The following is a 16,881-nucleotide window of genomic DNA, read 5'->3' on the forward strand; positions in this document are numbered from 1 at the left end:
CCCTACGCTCCTTCTACTGACTTGAATTGGTGATAGAGGATAATGGCGCCCACGAAGGCGCCGAATCCCTACTGGACTGAAGGTGATAGAGGGGGGGGGGTGAGAAAGGGAGGAATACCTGTACAAATTCTGTATTAACCATTATCTACAACCAGTGGCGTACCTAGGAATTCGCCATCATTTATGTTCCAGGGTGGAGGGGGGGGGGCTGGACCTCTTTGGGGGCCCCTGCATTTTGACATTCGACATCATGACATGAGATAATGGCGTAATATTTAATGTAAAAAAAAAAATAACACTCATTTGGGGGCCCCGGGGGGGGATTTTCAAATTCTTCCCCCCCCCCATCTCCCCACCATAGCTACGCCACTATCTACAACCATTTACGCTGTTGTACCAATAATTTCCGAATCATTGGGACTCCCACTATAGCCAAGATTCTACTTCTTTTTAAAAAGCTTTATATCAAATCACCCTGTCTGTCTGTCTGTCTGTCTGATAAAAAGTTTGAACATGTTTTTTTCTCCCACTTCCCCTTCTCGGATCAAGTTGAAATTTTGTTTAAGTATTCATTGTTGATGACAATACAGGAGTCAGTCCAAACAATTAACCAATTAGTTAATCATTTAGTACAAATTAATTAATTTTATTTTATATAACAAAAAGGGGGCTAAACCCTTCAATTTTCAGATAAATGCCAGTAATTAGCAGTTCTTTCCCTTAGATAAGCTTTGTTTTTTTAAAAAAGTAACCTTTTTTGTTTTCTGTTGCATGTTACTGTATGAAAACTGCTATAGATAAGACAAGAAGGGCAATAGTGTTACATATATAACAGTGTTACATATACAACAGTGTTACATATACAACAATGTTACATATACAACAATGTTACATATGTTACATATACAACAATGTTACATATACAACAGTGTTACATATACAACAATGTTACATATACAACAGTGTTACACATACAACAGTGTTACATATACAACAGTGTTACACATACAACAGTGTTACACATACAACAGTGTTACATATACAACAGTGTTACATATACAACAGTGTTACATATACAACAGTGCTACACATACAACAGTGTTACATATACAACAGTGTTACATATACAACAGTGCTACACATACAACAGTGCTACACATACAACAGTGTTACATATACAACAGTGTTACATATACAACATTGTTACATATACAACAGTGTTACATATACAACAGTGTTACATATACAACAATGTTATATATACAACAGTGTTACATATACAACAGTGTTACATTTACAACAATGTTATATATACAACAATGTTACATATACAACAGTGTTACATATACAACAGTGTTACATATACAACAATGTTACATATACTTCTTGAGTTTCGTAAACAATTTAAGGATATTTTCCTTACGAAGATGTGTGTACATCACCGAATGGCTGAACTAGTTTAAGCCTTCCACTATCGCTCTGAGATGTATGTCAGTGAAATATTTGGTATGAAATGTTCGCATGTCTATGAAACATGAAGAGTTTTAAAAGTCCTTTTGTTTAGTGAGAGACTTAAATTATTCAGACTGGGGAAAAAAATGACTTCTGCACCGGAATTATTTTTTTTCTATGAAAATTCGATGGAGGCAGTACTTTAGCAACCGATTTTTTAAAATATGAAAATTAGTTGGGGATAGCACTTTAGCACTCGAGTCTTTAGAAAAAAAAAAGATTTGGGGACAGCACTTTAACACTTAAGTTTTTTTAAAGAGGAAAATTAGTTGGGATAGCACTTTAGCACCAGAGGTCGATTTTTTCGATGATATGTGATACTACTATTTGAATTTTATTTGACCTGCTTTCAAAATAAAAACCGATTCTTCGTAAATATTGCATATTTTAGGTGTACTAAAAATTAAACTATGCACCTAGAATTGATCTAAATAATAAAGGGAGTTTATGTTACATGCAAACTCATAGTCGCCCCTGTGGGGTCAGTCGTTTTACAGTACTTGAGTTACAATAAAGAAGTGGCCTAACACGAACTGCCTATACAATCTTACTTTAAGTATGTTGATTTGTAAGTGTGTACACTTGGCAAAGTGTGTGTGTGTGTATGTGTATTTTATACTAATTGCTTTCGTAAGATTATAATCAGTTGTCGCCTTTACGAGAAATTAATATATTTTTTTTTAATGTTCCGCATTCACTGCTCAAATGTTTTATTTTCCTCAATGGCTACAAATTCTCTACATTATAAGGACTCTACCTCGTTATAGAAACCGCATATATGTATATTTATGTTTATTATGGAAGTGTCCAAGTTTGCAATCGTTTCTGATCCTTTAATTTTCTTAAGTGTTTAAAACCAAAGGTGGTGGAGAGATTGGGTGGTACAGCACCCAACATTGGCTCATAATGATTTGTAATTTCTAATGTTGTCATCCCCACCCCGTTGTGGACGGGTCCATTGTTTCAAGTGCAAAGCCAGTCGTTGGGGTGAGCAGTGGGGCGGGGGGGGGGGTTCAGGCCTCACTTGAAGTTTCCTGTAGCAGTGTGTCACTCACCAGGTTTCTGTTTCTATTCTCGGCGCCCGGTCTTTCAATCTGCCCCTCCGTCTCTCACTCTCGTGTCTTCTCTCACTCCTGCCTCGTTGTTTCGCTGTCTTGTCACGCTGAGTAGGAGGACCCCGGTCAGAGCGCAGTCCTGTCAGGACAATAATTCGTTGATAGCCGAAAGGTTGGTTTTGGCGGACAGGTTCTGACTTATCGTTTTTGGTTATTTGATGTTCCAAACGTGTGGTGAAAACACGGCTCCGGTTCGAAGCTGAATGCTGGTGCAGGAAGTTATCTCCTCTGTTGACAAGAGAAGTAGTTTGGAGATTACTGTTGAAGTGCCCATTGTCAGTAAGTTCCTAGTTTGATTTTTATGTCACGGAGATAAAGCATGTTTGATTATGAAGAGAAAAAAAAAAGAGGGTGTGGTATGTTTAAGTCTAGCGTGTATGTAATTAAACAGTGATGCCCAAATTACGCTATACGGCCCCTGATTCTGTGGTATCTGGCCCCCTAACTCTGTGGTATCGGGCCCCTGATTCTGTGGTATCGGGCCCCCTAACTCTGTGGTATCGGGCCCCCTAACTCTGTGGTATCGGCCCCTGACTCTGTGGTATCGGGCCCCTGACTCTGTGGTATCGGCCCCTGACTCTATGGTATCGGGCCCCTGAATCTGTGGTATCTGCCCCTCCTAACTCTGTGGTATCGGCCCCTGACTCTATGGTATCGGGCCCCCCTAACTCTGTGGTATCGGCCCCTGACTCTATGGTATCGGGCCCCTGACTCTGTGGTATCTGGCCCCCCTAACTCTGTGATATCGGCCCCTGCCTCTATGGTATCTGGCCCCCCTAACTCTGTGATATCGGCCCCTGCCTCTATGGTATCTGGCCCCCCTAACTCTGTGATATCGGCCCCTGACTCTGTGGTATCTGGCCCCCCTAACTCTGTGATATCGGCCCCTGCCTCTATGGTATCTGGCCCCCCTAACTCTGTGATATCGGCCCCTGACTCTATGGTATCTGGCCCCCCTAACTCTGTGATATCGGCCCCTGACTCTGTGGTATCTGGCCCCCCTAACTCTGTGATATCGGTCCCTGACTCTATGGTATCAGCCCCTGACTCTATGGTATCGGGCCCCTGACTCTATGGTATCAGCCCCTGACTCTATGGTATCAGCCCCTGACTCTATGGTATCGGGCCCCTGACTCTATGGTATCGGGCCCCTGACTCTATGGTATCGGGCCCCTGACTCTATGATATCGGGCCCCTGACTCTGTGGCATACGGCCGCGAACAATCGTTATAGAAGGCCTCATCACTGACCTGCAACGTCACAACCTGTGGGCACGTCGCACACACTTATGACGTGGCAACGAGCTATTGGTCTAAACTGCCCACAGGTTGTGACGTTACAGTTCAATATTCAGGCCCCCTGACTCTGTGGTATCGGGCCCTTCCGAAATTCCGTCCAAAGGGCACAATTAAGCCTCATCGGATCTCTTCATTTAGACTCGACGCTATTGTTCTGAGACTTCACACGCCTGTTGGAAGCTTATGAGGCCCCCAAGGCCTGGAATGGTTCGGACACCACTGTTGTTAAATATTAAAAGGAAAAGTTCGCATGGAAATGGAGCGCCCCCTCTCCCTTTCGTGATCAGGGATGTTTGTGCACGCTCAGTTGTGCCACGTGACTATATTACCATACACTTGTTCAGATATATGACACCCAGCTCAAGTTAGATCGAAGCATCCAGTTATTACCCATAAACCCATGCACTTCCTGGGAGTATATATGACACAGTATTTTTCTGACCTGGTAGCTTAACTCTTTCCCTACGTAATTATTTACCACATTCTGATGGAATCAACGTTTATATCGTCGGTCAGGAGAGAAAGAGTTAAACTGATGGGAAACAAAAGGAAGTTGAATTTCTGTTTGGGATGATGTCAAAGTTTAGCCTAAAATTAGGTAAAAAAAAAAAGAGTAAAAAGTTCCCCCTTTCAGACCTCACGATCTATAGGGCAGACGATGTAAAGGTCATATGTTTCTGTGGCCCACGGTTAACGAGGGTGTCATGTGGCCAGCACAACGACCGCCTTTACTTTTCCTCAACTTATGCCAGGTACTCATTACAGCTGGGTGTACTCCGAAGCGCCCTGAAGATCCCGAAATTTTAAAAATCTCAGTCTTGACTAGGATTCGAACCCGGGACCCCGTTTCGGAAGTCAAGGGCTTTACCAGTCAGTCACGGCGCCTCACACAATATTAAAATGAAGTTAAACTCGAGTTAAAATTCAAGCTAGAACCAGTCTTGTGAGCTCTGAATGAAAGCTTTCTTCATGTCTAACTGTTAGTGAACAGCAAGTACAGAGTTTGGTCGTAGCCGCGATAACAATAGTAGATTACTAGAGACCTAGTGTGCGCGTTTAGCCTCGTCTGCTGGTTACGAGATGACAATGTTTTATCTGTCCCCCACCCGTCCCCGCCCTTCAGTAGCAGCTATTATGAGTGTGCGTGTGTGTGTGTGTTGGCTTCTTATTGACTTACTACTCTCTGTAGGTAACTATCACGCACGAGTTGGTTATATCAGAGACGGAGGAGGGGAGGAGGCACGATGTAACAATGAGGCTTTAATCAATACATCGGCTGAGGCTCAAAACACACTGGCATCTTAAGCTATCTATATAGAAATATATACATACATACACACACTCAAACACACACAATATTTTTGTTTACGCACACTATCTCCTTTGTATTGGGATACAGGATATATAAACATTTCTATGTTACTACTTAACAGTATTTTGCTTTTCAATATTTCAAGCTTTTAAAACAAATTGCAACGTTTTTTTGAAGATATGTATTTATACATCTGCAGTGACAGTGGAGTAGAAACTAGAACAAATATAAAAAAAAATACTTTAAAAAAAAAAAACAAGCTTGTATTCAGCGTAGTTGTATCAATTAGATTGGATCAGTCATGTAATTAAACTTGTAATAGATCTAGATTATCTGTAATAAATCTGTGCTGTTAGAAATATTTCTACCAATTGTTTTAGCTTAGCGCGATTTCATGCTTTTAGCTTTCTCAATACGATATGATCCTATTACTTGTCTGGACCGATTGGGAATATAAAAAAGGGGGAGGGGGAGAGAGAAGAAGAATCAAGTAATGCGCTTATTAAAAAAAAATGAACGACCTTAATTCGAACTCATGGCTAAAGCTCCCTCATTCTCCTTTTGACAACACATTAACCACTGTGCTAGGGAAGTGCTTGTGAAAATAGAAGGTTATAAAGTTATCTATTGTTAGTTTCATACCCATTCTCTCTCCAAAGTATAAAGGGGACTAATGCAGCTTATACCACCTTTTCAGTCAAGTACGATTTCTTCCCCTTTGTTTATTGATACTTGTTTTGTTGGGTAAAAGAAATAATTGTGCAAAATTTCAGCTTGATCGGAAATTGGGTGTGGCAGAAATAACGTGTACACTTTTTTTACCAGACAGACAGACAGACAGAGTTGATAGAAGCTATGTAAAAATGTGTTGTTTTTTTTTTTTGACTCTTTCTCTCCGTAATTATTTACCACATACTGGTGGAATCAACGTTGGTATTGTCAGTTAGGAGAGAAAGAGTTAATGCCTTACATGTTTCGAATGTTCCTTCCGATAGATTATCTACTTCCTAGTCCGAACCTCCCGCAGGACGACGTGGAATGGCAGCGGGAAGGATATGAACCCGGGACCATGGAGACGACCAAACGTTCACTGCCTGTCTCACTTTCAAACGAGTTGTTCTGATGTCTTAGTAACTCTTATCTTTATTATCTTTGTGGAAATATGTGTAAAAGTTGCAAACGAAATATCCGGCAAATCAGTAAATGAAACATCCTTTTAAGACGAATTAATTAATGATGATATAATTGTTGCCAAAAAAAAAAATTAGTGATGGGCGCTCAGTTTTAATTGTCGATCCATAAAAAAAAAGTTCAGTGGAAAAAAAAAGTGTGTGTGTGGGGGTACTGCTGCGGGCGTGCCTTTCTTTGTTTTATGTCTTTGGCTTATTACGGACATGTAGCTGAATGTAGCTCCACTCTACTTGAAACTGGCGTTCTTTTCCGGCCTGAAATGTGAATCCATGTCGTTAAACTGAGTTTTTGTTTTTGAAGCTGTTATCATCTAATTAGGTATCAGTTTCACGTGCTATCAGTGGGTTGCAGTTATTGACAATTCGCTTAAACAGCAAAATCAAAATCCTGAGATAGTCATTCATGTTTAGAGCTCTTTGTTTAGTGACAGTACAGCGGACACTCCAGTCCCGCAATAGCGAAACTACATTTTGCATTTTTTTAATCCCCTCGTTATAATAAATGTCGGTTTGGCTGTCATGTCACTGCATTCAGTTGTGATGTTTATTGACTGCACTGAGTTAGTCAATGCTGGCTGCCAGTGGCTGCGGGACACTCCACTAGCGTTCTTACAGTAATACGTTGTTATCAGGCCCTTGGATATATGTTGGCCTTAAGACTTCAAAGTTATCTGGAACAATCCAACTGAAAATAGACGAGAGTATCTCTTTGGAAGGAGCAGGATTGTTGGAAATCCGAAGTCCTTTTATAGAATGGAAACGTTTGAGTTATTCCCCTTCCTTTCTTGTTATTTTTTGGGTTCTTTTTGTTCAAGCAATCTTGGGGGAGTTTAGAAATTGTGCGAAGACTGTGGGTCACACATACAATCACACACACACACACTGAGATCTCTCTCTCTCGTAATCTAGGTGTAAGTAAAACTCCTAAACTCTAAACGGAAGATCAATTAGTGGGATTTGGGAAGCGTGGTCGAGAGGTTAAGTACGCTTGAACTTGGGTTGGCTTGGATACCGTGGTTCGACACCCGACTCGAGCAGAGTTGTGTTTATTGAGCGTCTACGTCTAAAGGCAGCACGGAAAACCTTCTCCCAGATATCCTCCTCCCCCCCCCTTCCTACCAATCCACAAATAAGATTGGACCATAGCGCTCCGAGCATGCTATAAGCATGAAAGTAGCGCTTTATAGAAGCTATAAAAAAATTCGGAAGCAAAAGCCGCATTCGTCCTAGCTTTCTTTGGTGACTGAACCCGTTTACAAAAAAATGTCTTTTGCTCTTCAGTGCCGAGCCTATCGTTGACGCCCCCCCCCCTTCCCCCGGTGGAGTCCATAGTATGCAACGGACAACTTCTACACTTCATCTGGGTGAACTTCGCCAGACATCTGTTGCTCTCCCAGTGATCGACTCATTGAACTGGCCTCTACCTTGCCTCGAGCTTATTGTAGTGACACATTGCCTCGGACTGTTCAATACCCATATTATTATTATTTTTTTTAGCTTAGCATCCATCTGTTGGCAGCCCCCCCCCCTCCCTCCCTAACCACCGCCCCCAACAGCGCCACTACTTTCCCTAGTGCACAGATGTCTAATTGTAATCTTTGGTCATTGATTCTTAGTCCTCCCCCCCTCTCTCGCGCCCTCTCCCTGTTTTCTAACTCCTGACATGAACATATCTAGGTCTGCTTGTAAGGTTATGGCCTTAATGTTTTGATAAGTAGATCTTATAAGACAGTGCTTGTAAGCAAAACAGTTCAGCTCTGTTTAAAAGTCAACTGGTGATATGTCTACAGGACAGTCCTTCTAGCAGAGTGTAAAGCTAATGACTTTCCATTGACCACGACCATCCAGTAATACATAATGTGTTACATCTGAATAGGAGTTTCTGTGCACAGTTCATTAATATTTGTACAGCGAAGCTGCATTTATTTAACAAACCTGTAGTTATTTAACCAACCTGTAGTTATTCGATATCCTGCATTTATATAGCAAACCTGCATCAATAAAACTATATCTTATTGTATCGTATACATTACGGACGTGACTTCAAAAAAGAAGATGATTACGTCCTGCGCTTGTCCCTATGTCAATCTAGTCAATGTATGTTAATCAATGACTTAAACTCTGCCAAGTCATTCAGGAAACCCATTTCCATGCTCTAATAGCACTAAGGAAGAAGAAGCATTTGTACAAATTTGTCCTAGCATATGGAACGAGGAATGTGCCTTTATCTTTGTGTCTTTCTGAGTGTTTTATTAGGTTTTGTATTTGAAGATTATGGTTCAGTATTTTATGTATAAAACTATAGTCTTTATTTGTTTAACAAAGGTGTCATCGATAACTTTAGAGTATATCTTCTTTCAATACATTTTTATATAGCGCATCGTTCATCCTTGTAGCATGCTCAGTGCGCTATGGTCAATCTCTTTTGTGGACCAGTGGAATGGAGAAGGTTTCCATGCTGCCTTTAGGCGCTCAGCAAATACAACTCTGGTTGAGCCAGGATTCGTACTCGAAACCCCGTTTTAGGTGGTCAGGCCAAGGCCGAAATGATTTTCAGCCTCTCAGCCCCCACATGCCACTTACAATAGAGTATTCTTGACGTAAGGGTTATAGAAAACACACGAACACATGACAACGCATGAACACCAACTTGGCCCTGTCATTCATCTAGTTTGCTAGCTAACGTTCCTCTTTCGTTTCCTTTTTTGTTTCCTGTTCCAGAAGAGCAGTTTTTCATTTGTGTTTTCACTACGTCTGCTACTGGTTACTTACTCAAATAGACATTTCTCAAAACGTAAATCAATTGGATTCTAGTTTTAGTCCGAATCACGATTTCCATTTCTTTCAGTGTAAAAAAACAAGCTATACAGGTCAATTCTTGAATGTTAATTTTTCTGTTTTATTCATTCATGAAAAGCATCACCCACTGAGACATTTCTAAGAATTAGCCTCGTTTTGAATTCTTAAATCGTCTGCAGTTTCATCACCGCTGTCTACAATTTTTATCACAACGATGCTTATTTTAACTGTCTCCCTACATTTATCCAACGCTAATCAATTTATATAACTGATCGTTTTAAATCTAGATCTACATTAAAATAAATGTAACAATCTAAATAAAAATGGTCTCATCTGGCGAGGAAGACTGTTGTCGATTTATTTTCCCTTCGCCAAATCAAGAACCATCACTCTGCTCTTCGTGTAGAGTTAATTATTTTAGGCTGATATCGCTAAGTGTCTAGTCTTCAACTTTGATGTTTGTATGTGTCTAGTAAATAAAAAAATGTTAGAGATATATGTACAGCTAATCTCGTTTAGAAATCGAGAATTTGTTTTCGAGAAAGCTTACTGAGACTTCGGGTCTTCTACATTGTAACTAGCATTACCAAACGGCTTCGTCCGTTGATTTGTTCCAAGGCTATATATTGTCTACTTTCTTATGACATCCTGCAGATGCTCACACATTGGACGTACCCCCCCCACCCCCACCTTTTAATGTTTTTTCACTTTCAGTAAAATGTCCGCATTTCAACACCCCCCCCTCCTGTTAGGTCAGTATATTCTCGTATATGTTACGTTTAATCAAGTGTTAAAACGTATTTCTTCTTATATAATACTTAGGATCGAGGTTATCAATTCTGTTTCAACTTTGATGTAGATTGAATTAGCAATACTAATTTTACATTGTGCAAAAACACTATTTAAAAAAAAAATATACAAAAATAACATTATCGAGCTATTAGAGATTTGAACTACTGACCTTCTGGTGTAGTCTGACACTCTACCGATTGAGCTAAAATCTGTGGAAATTATTTACAAAATCTAAACAAAAAAAAAATACAAATTTGTAAAAAAAAAAATAATGTGGCGGATTAGATTAAAAAGGTTGGGTCGAAATTGCGAATAAAGAATGGTTTCCTTTCATTTTAACCTCCGCGGTTTCGATCGTAGAAGGTGTTTAGTTGTTATATATATTGGCCTCCTTCAGTCGTAGAACGACTATGGTTCATCTCAGCGCACACTTCCTCATGTGGCTGTGGAGGCCTATTTTGGAGAGACACTCCCGTCCACAGACAGCACAGGTTCAGGTGGCTTTTGCTTCGGTGGTAGAGGAGCTGGCCATTTTTCGGATTGTACGTTTTTCTGCCTGAGCTGAGACCCATTCACTTTCACTTTCCATAGCTTTCTTGGTCACTCTCTCTCTCTCTCTCTCCATCTGGTGCGGTCTAGTGCTATGTCTTCCCAATGGTCAGTATTGATGTTCACTGATTTGAGGTCCTGTTTTATTACATCTATGTAACGGAGGTGGGGGCGACCAGTTTTTCTTGTGCCAGTCGCGAGTTGTCCATAAAGGATGAATTTCGGGATGCGCATTGTCGTATTCTTTCGTTCTCGGTAAGTGGGAGAATTAGTGATGTGTTAGATGGTACACGAATCGGGGCCCTTAGAAATATATTTATATAGAATTGTAATGAAACGTTTTATATACGAAGTATTGAAAAGTGTTACCATAAATCATACAAATATTTACTTCAAACTTAAGGAGCCATATATCCTGATACTATGGCAAGCTCATTTATTTGTCTATTCCATTAACGTAGTCATGTATGATAGAGATTTTTTTTAAAAATCTGGTGAAATAGTGTTCAAGATTGTCCATGTAAGCAAGCGAATAGCAGTTCTTGAATGTGGTCACTCTCCGCTAGGTGGAGATTTAAAAAGTATGCTTACTGCTTAGAGGAAGAGAACACAGTCCAGATTCATGCCAGGCCCAGAACGCACGTAAGACTCGGTGCTCTCCCGGTATAATGACCACGTCTTCGATTCCGAAGATTAAGGAATAGTGCAATGTTTCACGTGGCCATGCAAACCCAGTTTCGACCTGCTTATTTTTCCGCATCTGATGCAGACAAAGCCGTTGTCCGCCGAGGATCTGTTTAAGTTTTCTTGTCGTCCTTCTGCAGGTCCAGGTATAAACCTGGGTTGCAATGAAAACATGAGTGCTAAGCGTAAAGAAAGAGAATTAGGATTGGAGCTATGTTGTGCTGTTACTGCTTTCTTTCTTTCGGGAACTCAACTCATTAGCCCTCCCTTCTACCCTCGCCTTTTTTTTCATTCCATTAATTTACTTGAATGATGCTTTTTTAAACTAGTCAAACTAAGGGCATGGCTCTCTCTATCCCTCTCTCTCTCTCTCTCTCTCTCTCTCTCTATTTCTCTCTCTCTCTCTCTCTGTCTCTCTTTCTCTCTCTCTTTCTCTCTCTCTCTCTCTTTCTCTCTCTCTCTCTCTCTGTCTCTCGCTCTCTCTTTCTCTCTCTGTCTCTCTCTCTCTCTTTCTTTCTCTCTGTCTCTCTCTTTCTCTCTCTCTCTCTTTCTCTCTCACTCTCTCGTGGGAATTATTTATTGGGACCTTAACTAGATTAAGATAACTTTTATCTCTGCTTTGTGTGGACACTATTCATCAGCTCCCCGGTCCCGGGTCCAGTTTTTATCTTTGGAAACAGTAGCTACTAATAGTCACTCTATCAGTCACTGGGAGCAATGGTTGGCTTTCTTTAATCTCGATTTGCTTGCGGTGTAAATAAAGGAAGCTTTCCTCTTCTGTAAGCTCTTTGCCTGTTTGACTTTAACACACGTTGAAGTCATATTCGTTTAGCACTTGCGAAATTAAAAAAAAAAAATAATTAACTATCATACGTTCACCAATATTCTATATAAGACTTTCACCGAATCAGGGGAGTGTACTCTTGGACTAAAGCATACCCAGTGTCACTTCTGCTTAAGAAAAAAATAAATATCTCACACGCTATTATGCTTTTATTAATTGTATATTATTAATAATGAACCCTGGGCCATCGATAAGTCCAAACGACAGCCCAGCGCGCAAACGGCAGCCATTAATGACCGACATAAATTCCACAGGCCTGACTCTACGTAATCGTATATACTAGTAAAATATTGGCCACACATGTATGTTTTTTTCTATAAACAGTACTTTCATTTAAACTCAAAGATTAACATATTTCTAAGCGGGCAGGATTTGAACCCGGGGCCATCGATAAGTCCGAACGACAGTCCATCGCGCACACGGCAGCCATCAATGACCGACATAAATTCCAGAGACCTGAAGGAATCGTCACTGAACTTCGACATAGATGAAGCTGCGTGTCAATGAGTTAAGCGTCCAGAGGGCCACTGACTCCGACTTAACCCTGATTTTCTTTCTGGGTATTCTCTTATAGACTTTGGCCATCTAAGAACATCTGAGGGGCAGCAGTTGTTTAGTTTCGCGGGTTGTCCTGATGAATTTCCAACGAGCATCATCTGCTCGGGTTAATGTAGAGCCGCCTGATTTGAAAACCTCTGCGAGCTTCATCTCAGACATATAGGACTGGTCTTCTGAACAACATGGTAATAACAAGGCAGTAAAAGAACTTCAGTTGATTTTGAGGCACCTCCAGGGGAATGCAAATGATTCACTGATATAACTTTTCCCCTTTTTTCAAACTTCAGTGTAATATGTTATGTTCCTACTGTACGCACTAATGGAAATTCAATGAAATAACAAGAAAAATATAATATTAAAAAAAAAAAAACTTTTCTAAAAACAAAGCTTATATACGAAAAAGAACAATTACTGCCATATCTCTCAAAACTGGAAGATGTATCTCCCCTTTTTCTATCTAAAACAAAATTAATTATTTACCACTAATTAATTAACAAAATGTTTATTAATTGATATACGTGTTGTCGTTGACAATAAATAATTGTACAAAGTTTCAACTTGATTCGAGAGTTGGAAGGGGGAGAAATGAAGTGTACAAAATTTGTACCAGACAGACAGACAGAGTTGATATAAGCTTTGTAAATTGTGAGAAGTGACAGATGTGAGTAGTTATAATACATAATAGTGCTTCTATAGCAGTATAAAAAAAAATACAGTTTTAAAAAATCTATATATTATGTTTTCTTTAAGAAAATACACTCCAAACTTAGTCCAAACTAACGGAAGACTTCTGTAGATGATCCCCCCCCCCCCCCATTTTCCCCTTTTTTTTTTCCTTGCCCAAAAATAAAAGTAGGCGCTTGATTTAGATTCCCGAGTCGTCGTTCTGACTTATCAATTGCGGTCATTGAATTCAGAAATGTCAAGAGGATAAACAAAAAAAGAATTTTGATATAATGTTCACAGATGATAAATCAAAGACACTGTCACGCTGGTGAAGATTGTTTTGTTTCTTTTATGGTCAGCGCCTCGACTTGGTTTACAATTTAGTACTTACACTCTATTTTTAGCTTGACCCGGAAACAAAACTGAAAGGCTCAATGAACGCAATATGTGCGCTGTGTAAACAAAACTAGCGAGATGTTTACTGGAGATGAACTAAACAATGTCAAGGACACGAATCTGACGTTGCAAATTTCCAACTAAATAAAAGTTATAAATAGAAGAGATTAAAACTTTTGATTTGGCAGTGCTATAAATTGCGTACACTTTATCATGGTAATTTAAACAAAAATACAGAACTCTTTCAAAATGTATCCCCGTGGTGCCCAAACTACGACCCGCGGGCCACTTCCTGCCCGTAACTTATGACCACAGTGCTGAGTGGAGCTGGCGATGTTCAGTTCTATTGAACTTGACGATATGTTGGTTCGACGTGATATGATTCTACCTCTCAATGGCATTGTCCTACCTACACAATCTCATCCTAAAAATAATTTCAATATTTGTTGTTTTATGCTTTACTAAGACGTTTCAGTTGACACCATAGAACATAAAGTGGTCACAGTGGCTGAGGGGTTAAGCGCTTGGCTTCCAAACATGGGATACTTGGTTCGAATCTCGGTGACAACGAATTTTTTTTTATTTCGGAATTTTTCAGGGCGTTTCTGAGTCCCCCCAGCTCTAAACCTGACTTTAGTTGGGGAAAAGTAAAGGCGGTTGGTCGAGTTGCTGACCACATGATACCCCATTAACCGTTGGCCAAAAAAACAGATGCTCTTAACATCATCTATCTTATATATCACTAGGTCTGAAAGGGAACTGTAATATATAAATAAATGTAATAATCGGGAAAAAACACTTAAAGGTTATGAGTTATGTAAGGGAAAGACCCATACTGATACTACCATATCTCTCAATACTGCAAGAGTTATCTTCCTTTTTCTATATAATCAAAATTAATTAATTTCCATTAATTGATTAATTAATTGCTTAGTGTTTTGATTGATTCATGTGTTGTCCTCGACAATGGATAACTGTGCAAAGTTTCAACTTGATTCGAGAATGGGAAGTGGGAGAAATAACGTGTACATGAAATGTACCAGACAGACAGAGTGACTTGATATAGTCTGTGTAAAAGAAATATTGAATTTCAAGAGTAAGAACATCCACTTTTTCCTGCAGTGTCGATTATCTTTTCCTATTTCCAGAAGCATCACTCTGCTTTCAAATAACAAAGCAACTGGGCTAGAATGCTTGATACCCACTATGTTCTATATACATATCATTTCTAATACGTTGAAATGATATTGATATTCGCCCAGTTTGTTTACAGTATCATCTATTCTCTCCATTTCCGAGCGATCACGTTTCAACATAATATTTTATCTTTGATTTTTGTGCTTCCTAGGTTCGATGCTGGTTTTCTGAGTATTTCATTGATTTGAAGCATACTCTAAATATTTAAAACTTATTTTCCACCACTTTTTTTCTCTAGGGGGAGGGGTTGAGTTAAAGAATATGTTCTATTTTTCGGATTTTTTGTCTTCTGTAGATTTTGGCTTCAGTTCTCTTCACTTCACCTTTAATTGTCCAGATTTGGCACTAGCAGCTTTAAAAAATAAATACATTCGTAATTACGACTTTATGAAGTCGATTAACCAAAATAATCGTAGAAACTCTTCGTGAAACAATTTAGTTATTCTGCCCTCAACTCCACTCGAGCTTACAATTATACTTTTAGTTTATTATGAATAGACTGCAGGCTACATATGTTTAGCTAAATTGTCGACTCTAAATTAATGGCGTTTATGAATAGTAGGCCTAGTGGGCACGAGTGTACGGAAACCCGAGTGCATCATATCTTGTCTTTCTCGAGCTCTATCTTCACTTTGTAAGTAAGAGATCCGTTTAGGTCCGTGTTCAGAGAAATGGGAGACCATCCTTATCTTGAACACTGTGCAGAGCGCGGCATTTATTGGTTTCTGAAACACGTTGAAGTTATCCAGGCTACGTGGAATTTCTGAACAAAAAAAAAAAAAAAAAAAAAAACTTTTCCCAGTTATGTGGCAAAGTGTCAAGAAATAGTGCACAAGTTTTGGTCAAAGTGCCCTAATGAGTATACACTTTAGTTTTAATATAGCTCGTCCTATGCATCTTGCACTGTTGCCACGACAGTTCGGGGTTTGAATCTCGATCGCCAACATTCCGGGTTTGTCTAAAACTTGACGAGTAACTAAGATACCGATATTTGTTGAAAACTCTCTTGACCTAATTTCTGTGTTTCTGGCTTTTGAATTAGGAAACTAGGAAGCGGCTATAGCAGGGGTTCTCAACCTGTGGATCGCGACCCCTTTGGGGGTCGATTGACGATTTGCCAGGGGTCGCCTAAGAACATCGGAAAATGGATTTTTTGGTATATTCTTCTATTGCTGTGGGAAGGGGGGTTGCGGCAGAGTGGGGGATTGTAAAAAAAGGGTCGCCGAGCCTAAAAGGTTGAGAACCGCTGGGCTATAGCATCTAGTTGGATTATTACCTACAAGACAGGATTTAAAGGTGATAAGGCTCTAAGCTTTTTGAGTTATGGGGGGCCCCTTGAAACGAAAACATACGGCAAATTTTTCTTTGTACTTTCTTAAACATGATTGAAAATATACCTGGAACTATTTTGAGAAGCCCCCAAACAAGTTGGGGGTTGGGGGGGGGGGGCTGTCGTGCGCATCTAGAGTTGCTTCTTGTGTGATGTTTCTATTTTGTGCACCATAATGGTTTGTGCGCTCTAGTTCCTAAAGACTCGCTTTATTGATGTCATTTGCTTCTTTGCCTCTGTTGTAGTTGTGCTGATGGCGGATCTTCTGTTGGAGTTTTCTTTGGTGTTTTCTTCCCCAGTATTGGGTAAGTTAGTTCTTCTTCATGCTGTAGATCTAAAATCGTTTCTTTTATAATATTGTGAATGGCGGTCTCAAGGAATGCGTATTTGTCTCGTTTAGGGACGCAGGCTTGGGACTCTGTTATAAGTCAGCCTGATTTGTTTTGATGTAGTCCGTGCATCCATGGCATTGTGAATGATTGTGTTTGTGGGGTTTCGCGAGGCCTTGATCAAACTGTGGCACCGAGCTTAAGGTGTGCTAGATCTCATTTGAATAATATGTATCACTTGTATTTGCCCTTGTAAATACTATTAATATTTATTCGTCTTAATTATATCATCACTCCATTAAACATTTGC

The 16,881-nt window shown here is 39.8% G+C and overlaps 1 long non-coding RNA gene across 2 annotated transcripts in view; it reads left to right on the forward strand.

Annotated features, from left to right (window-relative positions):
* LOC129923929 (uncharacterized) overlaps window positions 1-16,881 on the forward strand; it is a 65,708-nt gene that overhangs the window by 25,297 nt on the left and 23,530 nt on the right. The gene's annotated exons all lie outside the window — the stretch shown is intronic.

Source organism: Biomphalaria glabrata, chromosome 18 (assembly GCF_947242115.1).
Source record: "Biomphalaria glabrata chromosome 18, xgBioGlab47.1, whole genome shotgun sequence".
Classification (NCBI taxonomy): domain Eukaryota; kingdom Metazoa; phylum Mollusca; class Gastropoda; family Planorbidae; genus Biomphalaria; species Biomphalaria glabrata.